The following is a 12,056-nucleotide window of genomic DNA, read 5'->3' on the forward strand; positions in this document are numbered from 1 at the left end:
TCTGTGGCATTTTCTTCTTGCTAGCAAGAACCAGGAGAGGAAAACATGCCTCTTAGTTGCATCCCTTTAGGAAGAAATCTGGAGAGCTTCAGGTGGGGCAGCTGGGTTGAAACACTCTGAGGAATCATAGGAACACCTGCAGAAAAAGAAAAAAAAACAAACCAAACACCAAAACCCCACCACCCAGGAAGGCAGAAAAAAATCCCTCATTGCTGTTAGTGGAGAAAGGGTGGGAATTATGACTTGTGAGGGACAGAAGTTGTTTCACATCAGTGAGGCCACTGTGCTGTGCAAACAGCAGGTGAGGGTCAGCATCACACAGAGAGGCAAAATGCGATGGAGGCTACTACTTTTCAGGGAAATTAAACAATATACAAGTGTTTTCATCGGGGGGGGACAAGGCTAAGTCCCATCCTCCACACTGATGGGAGATAGCCAAGGCTCATCTGCTCAAGGAGTAAAGGTCCAGGCTGCCCATCCCTTTGAGCACTGGCACTACTGCCAGCAGTGGTGCAAACCAGACCAAATGAAAATGTGGGTGCCTGGGAGGACAGTGACAAGAGAAGAAGCTGTGGTGGCAGGGTTAGAAATGTTTATACAGGTGGGTCTGGAGCTCAGGAGGGAAGACAGAAGAGACAGCTTCTGAGCATCCATGTGCACTCCTCAAACAGGAGATGAGCACCATCTCACAAAGGCATGGGAGTATAGTGGAAGGGAGTTGAGAGAGAATTCATTTCAGAAGATTGCAGGTAAACCAGTGGAAACTGAGACAAAGTTCTAGAAATCTACTATTTATAGTTCCATTTTCTCCTTTCCCTCTTTCAGCTCCCTGGATCACAGGAGATGCAGTAGGATGCAGTTGTTGGGTCAACTGGTTGAATGTCTTATGTCTTATTGTGAACATGGCAGAGACTTGCTCTGGTCAGGATATTAAAATAGACTTATTGCTTAAGAAGACTTGGAGAAGCTGATGTGTGCCAGGGGTGCATACACATGTTCTAATGGAGGGACAAGGACCTGTTCAGCACTATCATGGTGGAGGTCTACACCAGATATCCAGAATGGGGGTACATGAGGCCTTCTTGTGAGTAACAAGCAGGACTGTCCCAAGCACAGAACTTGGTCAGTGGGGAATTTTAATTGCCTGATATCTGTATGGATGGCAGCGCTCCAGGTTACAGGCTGTTTAGCAAGGTCTTGCATGTTGCAGCTGTTTTCTGGGTAAAAAGGGTGGCAGAAAGAGCAAAAAGAAATTTTCTTTGGTTTTGACTGGAGGCAAGGGAAATAACTAGCTGAGAACTTGAAGGTGGGGAGACAGTTTAGGTGAGTTAGACCATGAAATAAGAGTTTGAAACTGGAAAAAATAGGCTATTTTGTAAATTGTGTGTTCTTATCTTAAGCAAGAGAAAAACAGACAGAAAGTGAGCAAGCATGTCAAAATTATTGATGATTAGTACAAAAATACCATGAAAAAAGAAAAATGGGAAGTCAGAAAGGTCAGGATCCAAAGTGAGATTAAATTAGGAATATGAAGGGCAATGAACATCGGATAGAATGGGAAGAGTAGGAATATCAAGGAAAGTAGTGAAGGACAGGAGTGCTTAGAGTGTTATATGAAGTAATGTCTAAGCTCTTAATGGCTTTTTCTGGCAATTAATGGAGGATCTTCTGAAGTTCTGAAGTGCTGGGAAAAGGGAGATGCAATGATTCTTTCAGCAAAACAGGGAAAAGGAAGAACTGGATAATTCCACAACAGACTGCTTTAAATCTAGCTTCTAAGAAAATACAAGAACAAACGTGTTCTGTAAGTAACTAGAGGACATACATAACAGCCAGTGTGATTTTGTTAAGAGTAAACTGTGTCATGCCTGCATAATTTCCTCTATGCCAGAGTAAGAAGTCTGTGGACAGAAGGAAAGTAATAACTGTCACAGATCTTAAGTCATGAGGAAATGACACAAAAGTACTCTATCTCTTAAGGTGAGGGCTTAGATGAAACAGTTAAAAAGTGGTAGCATATCTGTTTGGAAGAGGAAGAAACATTGTTAGCAGCTCACTATGAAATGTAAGAACTTCTTGAGTAGGATTCCCCACAGAGGCTGTCTTAGGTGTAGAGCATCTCAGTATTTCCACTGATGAATGGGAAAATGCATATTAAGCCAGCGTATGAGCTGCAGTCACATGTCTGTAAATGTGTTTGAGCACCATCTTAAAACTACGTTGCGGACACCTATGTGCAGGAGGACTAGAACTCACCGAGGGTGCACAGAAAGCCCTGATTATGTGGAGAACAGTCACCTGGTGAATTCATGTGGATGAGTCACTATCCGAGCTTATCACAGGCTGAACATGTGTCAACACTACCAAGTAGGAGGTCTACATCCATCAGGATGATCGTTCTATTGTATAACAGGCTATGCCAAGTTGTACTAAACAGATGTGTCACCTGGAAGACAATGGGAAAATGTGACATGAGGAACTGAGATTTTTTGTCTCTTCTGAGTCATCTCTTTTCTAAACAGAACTGTCCTCAATTGTATAGAGGGCTACTGCTAAGAAAAAGCGAACAGTCTATTCTCCATAGTCATGTAGGACAGGAGATTTCAGATCTGCACTGGAAGGGCTTCCACAACAGTGCGAAGAGATGGCTCTCACCTTATTTCAGGTACCCCTAGAAACAAAGATGCCATTCTTTTTCCCAGTGAACGCCCCTTGTCAGAAGCGATGCGCACATAATGGCACCACCCTGCTGGGAGTGGTATGGACAAACTTCTTATAGCTGGAGGGGAACACATTTTTCTGTGGGTCCAGTCCTCCACACTCCATGGCCTCTCAGGCCAGTTATATGTGAGGAAACCAGTGCTTGCACACCAGGAAAAACTTCATTTGCATAAGTGTAAACCTGCCAGATGGGAGTAATTTTAATGATGATCAAAGCATGATGAAAGCCAGAGGCATCCTTCTGCCTTCCAGGGCCTCCAGACCAGATCAACCTGGCCACTTCCAGTATGCTGTAAAGTATAAGCCTTGTTTCATCCCACAGTGATGGGGAGGAAAAGGACTGGGTAAAGTAAAACCAATTAAACAACTTGCAGGGGCACTAATGAACTTTGGATTCTGGTATCCCAAAGTGTCATGGTTAAGCCCCAGCCAGCAACTAAGTACCACAGAACCGCTCACTCACTCCCACCACTCAGAGGCATGGGGAGGAGATGCAGGAAAAAGGTAAAACTCATGGGTTGAGATAAGAACAATTTAATAATTAAAATAAAACAGAATAATAACAACAACAGCAATTGTAATGAGAAGGAGAGAGAGGGAGAGAGAAATAAAATCCAAAAGGGAAAAAAATGAAGTGATGCACAACACAATTGCTTACCACCCACTGACCGATGCCCAGCCAGTCCCCAAGCAGTGACTGGCCAGCCCCAGCCAACTCTCTTCAATTTATATACTGAGAACGATGTCCCATGGTATGGAATACCCCTTTGATTAGTGTGGGTCAGCTGCCTGGCTGTGCCCCCTCCCGATTTCTTGTGCCACTCAGCCCTCTCACTGGCAGGGCCTGAGAGACTTGAAAGTATAAACTTACTAACTTAATATAAACACTACTTGGCAACAACTAAACCCGTCAGTGTGTAATCAACATTATTCCCACACTAAATGCAAAACACAGCACTGTACCAGCTACTAAGACGAAAATTAACTCTATTCCAGCCAAAACCAGAAATCAAAGAAATGAATTTTCCTATCACCTGGACTTTGAAGAAGGTCTGAAGTGAAGTTGTAGCTCCTTTTACAGTCTAGCAATTTTTCTGATCTAGTGGAATTGCCTTGTACCAGCTCAGATTTGTGGAAGGAGGGAAGGTCTTCTGGGACCTCATAGCCACATCCCTAAATTATTTCAATATCCAAGAATCAGTCTGTGTATGAAATGAGTATCACAGTGCAGAGCTATGCAGTCAGAGGACACACTCAGGATGCCCTATGTCTAAACATGAGGTCCTTTGGGCTTGGTAACATAGTGTTTTGCAGGCTGTACGGCTTCAACCTTTATGTACAAGTTGACATAAACAGGTTTGGTGGCTGTATTAAGGTGTATGCAAATCATTGTATGTGCTTTTGGGTTGTGATTTGGGAGCTGAAAAATTGCAAATGGGTGAACTATTAATATTAAATCAAAGCTGGCTCTCTTTGGGATCCAAACCTCCCAGATACTTGGACTGCGTTTAGTATGAAATGTTCTGTTCAGTTCAAGATAAATGTTTTTGTTTTGAAACACTTGTAAGAAAAACAAGCACTGTCCAACAGTGACGCTCCAGGCTCAAAATATAAATGATCCAAGCCCAGTTCCTTCCTCTGCATGCACGATTTGAAACTCAACAAGATTTCCCGATAGCAAGGGGAAAGAATAAAGGTCCTAAAGTATTGAAGTTTATAGCTGAAGAGGCAGAGAAGCTGAGGCAGTATCAGTTCAGCCAAGCCAGGGCTGTATAACTGCAGTGCAATTGAAACCATGTAGGAACGGTGGGTGGAGCACTAAATCGCCCCTGCAGAGGGAGCCAGCAGTGCCAGAGCGAACCCACTGGAGAAGGCTGGTGGCCAGATGTACCCAGAATTTAAAGTGTGGTTCAAAGGCTGCGGGTGTTCCTGAGGCCTTCAGGGAAACTTAGGTGGCACCATGAAAGCCATTGCTGGCACACCAGTGGTAACTGAGGTGGATACAGTCTAAGCTTGCAGCAGGATAATGCTGTTTGATTGGACTTAGGTAGACAATGGAGGATTTTGGAGGAGGATGAAGCTGCTATTTTAGGAAACTTGCACTAGACTGTCACACAGCATAATAATATCTGAGCACGTGTGGCTGCACACATTTGTTTTTAATAGTTTTAAAACTGAATTGCAGAGTTGGCATAACACTTCTGCCTTGTTGGGTGTTGGTGGATGTGCTTTACACAGTGTTTCAAATGGAAACCTCAAATGCTTAGGCTGCCCTGAAGGCTTGGCTGGTGGCTGGGAAAATGAGCTAGAGTCTCTGGGGATAAAATTCCTTCCCTCCCAACAACTCATATCAACAGTCTCTCCCCAGTTCTAAGATGGACACTACTAAAAACTCCAACTGCAAAATAAAATCATCCAGGTGATGTGGTGCAAAATGTGCTGCCCAAGAGAAGCAGTATTGTTAGAGCCATTTATCGGATTGTGTCCAAAGCAGACAGGGCAGATACTACCTGAAAAGCAGAAAGGGTGATGGCAAGTGTTGGGGATATTAGGTCTGAAGATGCTTTTGCCCCTTCTTCATGGGAACAATGTTTTCATCCTAACCAAGAGGCTGTGGGGAGGGGAGCCGCAAGTGACTAATTTGCTTAGGCATTATCTTTACAGGACGCTGTATTGACAGCTACATTCAAACCTTTCTGGCTCACTCATCCGTTGGCATAACAAGATTGCAGCTTATCTGATTTACCAAGTAATATTCTCAGGCCACCTGCTTGTATCCAAGAATAAGCTTTCCTGCCTGGAGCCACAGGAGCCCAGTGAGGATCAGAGTTGTGTCCCTCACCCCTCCTGGGCCATGGTCTTCTGTTGCTGAAGTCTGGCCCACTCCTGCAGCCGCACACGGATTGTCTTTTGCTGCATGGAGACCTAGCAGGAAAAACCTCAGGACTCCTGCTCAGCATCATCCCCTGGCCTTCCCTTCTCCTCTGCATGGCCAGGGACCTTTAGATGGCATCACAACATAACCATGCCACCTGGGCTCTTGCCCCCACCCTGTGCCAGGCACTGCTGGGCCCCATTCCTGCCTCCAGCCCCAGCTGGCACAGCCACTGCGCAGCCTCCCTGCGGCCCCGTGGGCGAGGCGGTGGGAGCTGGAAGAGGGGCGGACAACAGTCAGACAAGTCTTGGGACAGTACCGAAATGGGGGAGCAGAGGGCAGGGCTGCCCTGCAGAGGGACCTCAGGGGCTGGAGACATGGGTACCAGGAGCAGGGTCCTGCCCCTGGCTGGCAGAAACCCAGCAGAGGTGCAGGATGGTGGCAACGGGGACGTGTGTCAGCTGTGAGGTGTGCATAAGCACAGCCTGAGCTGCACGCTTGTTTTAATGTAGTTGGCTGTTACACAGAAATACAGCAATGGAGCACAGGAACACTGATTAGTGATGATCCTAGGTCTGTAGAACACGCACCTTGAGCAGTAGCTGGTTATGCTAGAGCTCTGTTTTCTTGCTGGCTGGATAGGTGATACCTGAATTGTCAGGATCATTAAATGTTTATAATGAAGTATAAATCCCATGCATACTGTGAAAAGTGTGTTGCCCGCTGCTCAATTGCAAAGGGTGAGTAATGTGTTCTAGTGTCAAAGTTAGGACCTGGACACCCCTCAGAAATTTTTTGCTTGCATTTTGGCCAGAATGTTGGCTCCATCTTGTCGGGGGTAGAGCCAGGAAACATGAGCCATCCCCTTATTCTTATATAATTGGAGAATTACTTTATAATTAGCACACTAATTTAAGTATTGTACTGGTGGATTGCAGGAAATAGATATTTGAATCTGAATGGTTCTCACAGAAAGGAGGTGATGCTATGGACATGCACATAAATACAAAGTTTTACTTTAGATAGTGTGTTCTGAGTACACAACAATCAGTAGGCATGCTTGATTAGCTTGCCAAAATGCTTTCAACCCCCATAAAAGGATAAGACACAGAAAGTACATCTTCAGGTTAATGTGAGGCTAGTTCTCAGTTAATTGTTTCATTTTATTTCTGAAAAAAACCCACCAAACCTCTCCTTAAATGCAAAATCTTGCAGACTCTTAAAATAAATGTTATTATTATTATTTTCATTATTATTATTCTTATTATTCTCATTCTTCTTCTTCTTCTTCTTCTTCTTCTTCTTCTTATAATTATTATTATTATTATTAAATAGCCTAGTGTTTAGAGGAGGTATAAGAACACCTGCTATACTGGACTTACCTCACTCAAGGGAATGGTGGTGTGTAAGAGGCTGAACTTTACACTGTCCAGTGCTCTAGGATGTCCTGGGTTTCTGAAAGTGGCAGCCCTTCCCTTGCACTCTTGTCCATGTCAGTTTGGAATGTGGCAAGTCTGGCTGTTGTTTTTTCAGAGACATCTATGACAAAAAGTATCTTTGCCATGCCAGAAGACTGGAAATGCACCTGAGCCTTGAGTAAGTCCACCAGACCTAGCATGGTGATGTGCCTTGTATGTCCTCCTTGTATACCTTGTAAACATACACAGATTCTCTTAATTTTTATGGAGAGATGGATCAGTTAAAAAAATTATCACAGTACAGTAGCAATGGCAATTTCTGCAATAAGACTACATGAGTTTATCTTTCAATTGACAGATTGTATTCAAAGCTCTTAGAGCAAATCACTGAACCTTGAATAAGAAGATTACTTAGTTGATCAAATGTCCTGTGAAACGGAGGAACAAAAAAGCTCATTAAACTCTTCCAAACTCTTATCATTTGCACTCCTTCTGCAACCATCTTCCCCAAATACTCTAGGCATGGAATTAAGGAAAACACAATGGTAGGTCACATGAAACTTTAATAAGGAACATTAATAACATTCTATAGGTGCTCAGATCTACCCCGAAGTAGGTTTGCTTGTGCAATGTCAGGGGGAAATGATAAAGAAGAGAGAAGAGGCTCTAAGAAAAGGTTTACAGATGTCTGCAGAACAAGAGGGCAGCATCCCAGATGACTGAATTGATTTGTAGGAAACATGGACACAAGGAGGGGGTGGGGGGAAGACAGAGAATAGGATTGTTTAGCAGGAAATAAGTGGAGCAAAGAAACTGACTCTAATTTCACGAGTAAAGAAAGAGCACAAGAGATGATGAAGTAATGAAGAAGAAGAAAAGGGCTAGGGTCCATATGAAGCTGTGGAAACAGCCACGGACTGAAATCTGGGAAGGAGTACGGACAACATGGAGAGTATGGTGATTAGAGAGTGGTGATGAGCCAGGAGGGCCACACGGCAAAAGCCAACAGAAAATGCCCATCCATACATCTGGAATTGGTTATTGTGGAATAACCTTGGGCCCCTTATCAGGGAAGATCCAGGGTACAGAAGCATTTCTGCAAGCCAGGGGGGCTGTTGGGTAGGAGGAAATCAAGGCTGAAAGGGTCCCACAGGGAGTATTTCAAAGTTTGCTTTTGGATATTCAGATCACGTGAAGCTGAGTGATTCTCCACACACCTGCTGCAGGACAACTAAACCAGGCTGGGAAGGTGTTCAGAGAGATACACGTTCAGGTGAGTTTAGAAAGAGGCTGGTGGCACACTGAGATAATGAAGGTGGAGATGGCTCAGGGACAGGCCTTGCCAGGATGGGGTGACAGTGGTGTGCACAGGGATGCAATCACAGGAAGTGGCTTTAACTCAAAGGACTATGAACAATCAGGGAACCAGAAAATGTGGGACACAGCATGGCCACCATGGGTAGGAGGTCAAGCCAAGAAATCACGAGAAGCTGGAAAAGACTGTGTAGTCTCAGTGCACACAGCAGAACAGCGCAAAGAGGAACACAACACTGGCAGGTATAAGGCTGCCGCAAAGAAGCAGCAAGTACTGATAGTCCAGAGACCAGCAACAGGGCTGGCCATACAGGTGTTTCACTGGTCATAGCAGGAGTGGCTGTAGCTCCCTGTGGTGGGGAGCAGCGGGTCCTGAAGAGGTTTTGATGGTATCTGAGCAGACTGCAGCGTGTCTCCTCCTCCTTCACTCCTTCTGGGCAGAGGGACACTTAAGGTCCATTTCCTGCAGCAGAAGTTGCTGTAGTGATGTTATTTCTAGTGGGCATTAGTAACTATCTCTTTGAGGCAACACTGCAATTTTCAGTGTTTCCAGCTTGTTGCTCAGGCTGAAGTGGATGTAAGCTTAGCCTTTGGGTGAAGTGTATTCCAGTTGAAAGCTTACAGCAGTGGTAACACGTTGGAACCTTCGAATTGACTGGAACCTCTGGGTCCTTCTGTAAAATAAATTGCTTTGCTATGTAAGTGCCCTCAGCTGATGAGAAGCATGTCATGATGAAAACGGTGAAGTTTCCTATCCATGGAATATTTAACCTCTCAGGTCTTGCACTTTCAAAGAAAATCAGCTGTTGAAAGCATAAAACAAACAAAATCCTCCATGAAAAAAAAAATTTGATCATCTTTCACAGCTTAGAAAAAAACTCACAGTTCTTTTTCCATAGATGTGGTACTTAGGGGCATGGTTAAGTGGTGGACTTTGCAGTCCTGGGTTAATGGTTGGACTTGATGATCTTAAAGGTCTTTTCCAACCTAAATGATTCTATGATTCTATTATGAAAAGACAAATATTGCATCTTTAAAGAAATGTTGCAACTGAAACGAACAAAACTGGTCTGCAAATGGACCGGTTCAGTTGCAAATACTAGGTATGTATATGAATATGGCAACAGTATGCCCAGTGGTAATTACTAGAAAACAACCACGAAAACATCCACCTCTTTATTTGATGGTCAAAAATGGTCTTTTTCATCAGGTTGCCTCAGGCCTGGGTGGTCTTTTGGTACAGAGTAGCAACAGGTCATTAGGGAAACTGTCACGGCTTGGAGAGTGAAATCCAGCAGCTCACTGACCAAGCTGCAACCATCATCCATACAGTTGTGCAGAAACCAGGAGATGGCACAAAGCCTGATGTCTCTTTGGCCAGCAGATCCCTGTATGTCAAAATCGCACTTCAGGAGAGATTTTAGGCAGCTCTGCATTCAACCCTGTGCTGCCAAAGCAGCAAGATACTGAAGGGTTTGGAATACACGCTGTAACTTAGTTTTGCTGGCAAGTCCTTGAAATGGCCCTGATAAAGCCATTCCCTCTGGGGCTGGCTACCCATGACAGCAGAGGTGCTGAGGCTCCTTGACGCTTCTTGTGCTTTGAGCAGTCTCCTGTTTTCACTTGCAAACTGGTGAGACCTGTGTGTCTGTGTCTGAGACGTGTTGTATGCATGGCAGCATGGGAGCCCCTGCTCTACCAATTGTCAGTCAATATGTTCAGCAAGAATGACACTATCTTACTTCAGAAGGGAAAGGTGCCTTTCAGTTCATGTCATTTAAAGCCATCAGATATTTGAATGGCACCTTGAAAGTCATAAAGCAGTGATTTATGATGCTTTTTTATCTAATGATGTGACACACCCAGGAACCTTACCCTGAACCACAGAGGAACAAACTTCAGATTATTTCCTCTTCATCTGTATTGCATCACTCTCTGTATTGGGAAAGATCAGCATTTCTGAGCAGAAGTCACAGAAACTGAGAACCTCAGGCAACAGCCTTCATGTGATGTGCCACTATGGGAAGGCCATATTTCTCCTGCCTCCCACCCCAGTGAGGGAGTAGAGCAGACTATCACTGTTCTCTGTGTCCTTGGAAGACCTGGGCTTGGGACGCAGGTCCTCCAGCAATGCAAGCACATGTGTGTGACACCCCAGAAGGAAGCCCTCCATCCTCAGCAGCATAAACTAGATCTAAAGCTAGAGCAGGAAATCCTGGCAACTTACAGTGCAATAACCATGACGATAGCTGTAAGGGGTGACTCAAAATGCACCTACATGTAGTTCTCCACCACCCTGGTAAACAAGCCCACACCTTAAGGGAACTTAATGCCTGATGTAGGAGGCTATTTAGAGATCTCACACTGTACCATTGGCTGCTGAGCTAGCACATGTTTGTAAATCTGAGTCGGCAGTGCAATTGCAGTAATTCCCAGAGCAGTTTACCCAATGCTTATTCCAATAATAAGGCAGAAGGAGGGGGGCTGCTACGGGTAGGAAATCCAAAACTGCTGCTGCTGTGCTTCATAGGATAGGGCAGGAGATAAAACTAATCATCTTGTCTGCATACCTGTTTTACTGCAGGCCATTAAAACTACCAGTTACTCTTGTGCTGAGTCTAGTACACTGAGTATATGTTTTATTTGTTCAGGCCATCTTCTCTATTAAATACAACCTAGTTTTGATAATCAGGTCTGGAACAGACCCTTGGATGTCTTCTTTGACAACCAAACCCTGCAGTGCAACTTTGTTTTTATAAAATCTATTCCATATTACATAAAATTTAACCATCCCTGGAATATGCCTCAGGGTTTTGAAGCCTCCCTTTTCTTTCTATGCCCAGCACAAACCTCCATAATACTGTGAAAATGAAGATTAGTTTGATTTTGTTTTCCTAGTGCTCTAAACAGCAAATAATGCAGTGGCAGATGTTACAGTCACTAACCAAAATCTTATGCTGTGATTAGCTATTATTAGCATGTCTCTAATCCCCGTTGGATTAAGTGGTCACCTAAGCATGGCTTCGAGTGTCACCCATGTCTCACATGGACATAAACTAATCTGTTTTATTGGAAACAGATGAAGTGATAAATGTTTCAAAGCCCTTCTAATTTACAGAAAACACTGCCGTTCAAATTTCTGTGTCAGGGTGGAAAAGCATACTTCTGCACTCAGATTCAGTGTCAGGGGAAAGTCCTTTGAAAATCTAGTTGGCATCTAGTGGGCATCCGCCCTCCAGTCGGCAAAAAGGAGTTTAAGAAGTTACTTTTTATGTCATTCTTTAAGTGGCCAAGCATTACTTGGGCTTTCTGGGCCTTTCTAAATGAAGTAAATGCTGCCGCTGAAGAAGAGACAAGTACAAGGAGCATGTGCCAGGGGAGGTGAGTGTGTTCTCAGGAGCACGGTGTGTTTGCAAGACCATAGGTAACGAGCTGTGCCTGAATTAACAAAGCTGGTTATCGTCACACTCAGTGCTGGAGGCTGCCAGCCCTGTACAATCCTTTCAGGGACTCTGCTCAACCCTGGAGCATGGTACATATGGTGAGCAGACAGCTGTAGCTAAAGGATTAGTTCAGCAAACGGCTGTTTGGCGTCTTTGTAGAAAATCAGGCCAATGAATCCAGGCAGGAGGAGATAGACCCACATTGCCCAGGACCAAACTGGCCAGTACCTTGTCGCAGCAGCTGTATATGTGCTATCTCCCCACACCTCTAGATTTTGGCGTCCC

This window comes from Falco biarmicus, chromosome Z (genome assembly GCF_023638135.1).
Source record: "Falco biarmicus isolate bFalBia1 chromosome Z, bFalBia1.pri, whole genome shotgun sequence".
Lineage (NCBI taxonomy): Eukaryota > Metazoa > Chordata > Aves > Falconiformes > Falconidae > Falco > Falco biarmicus.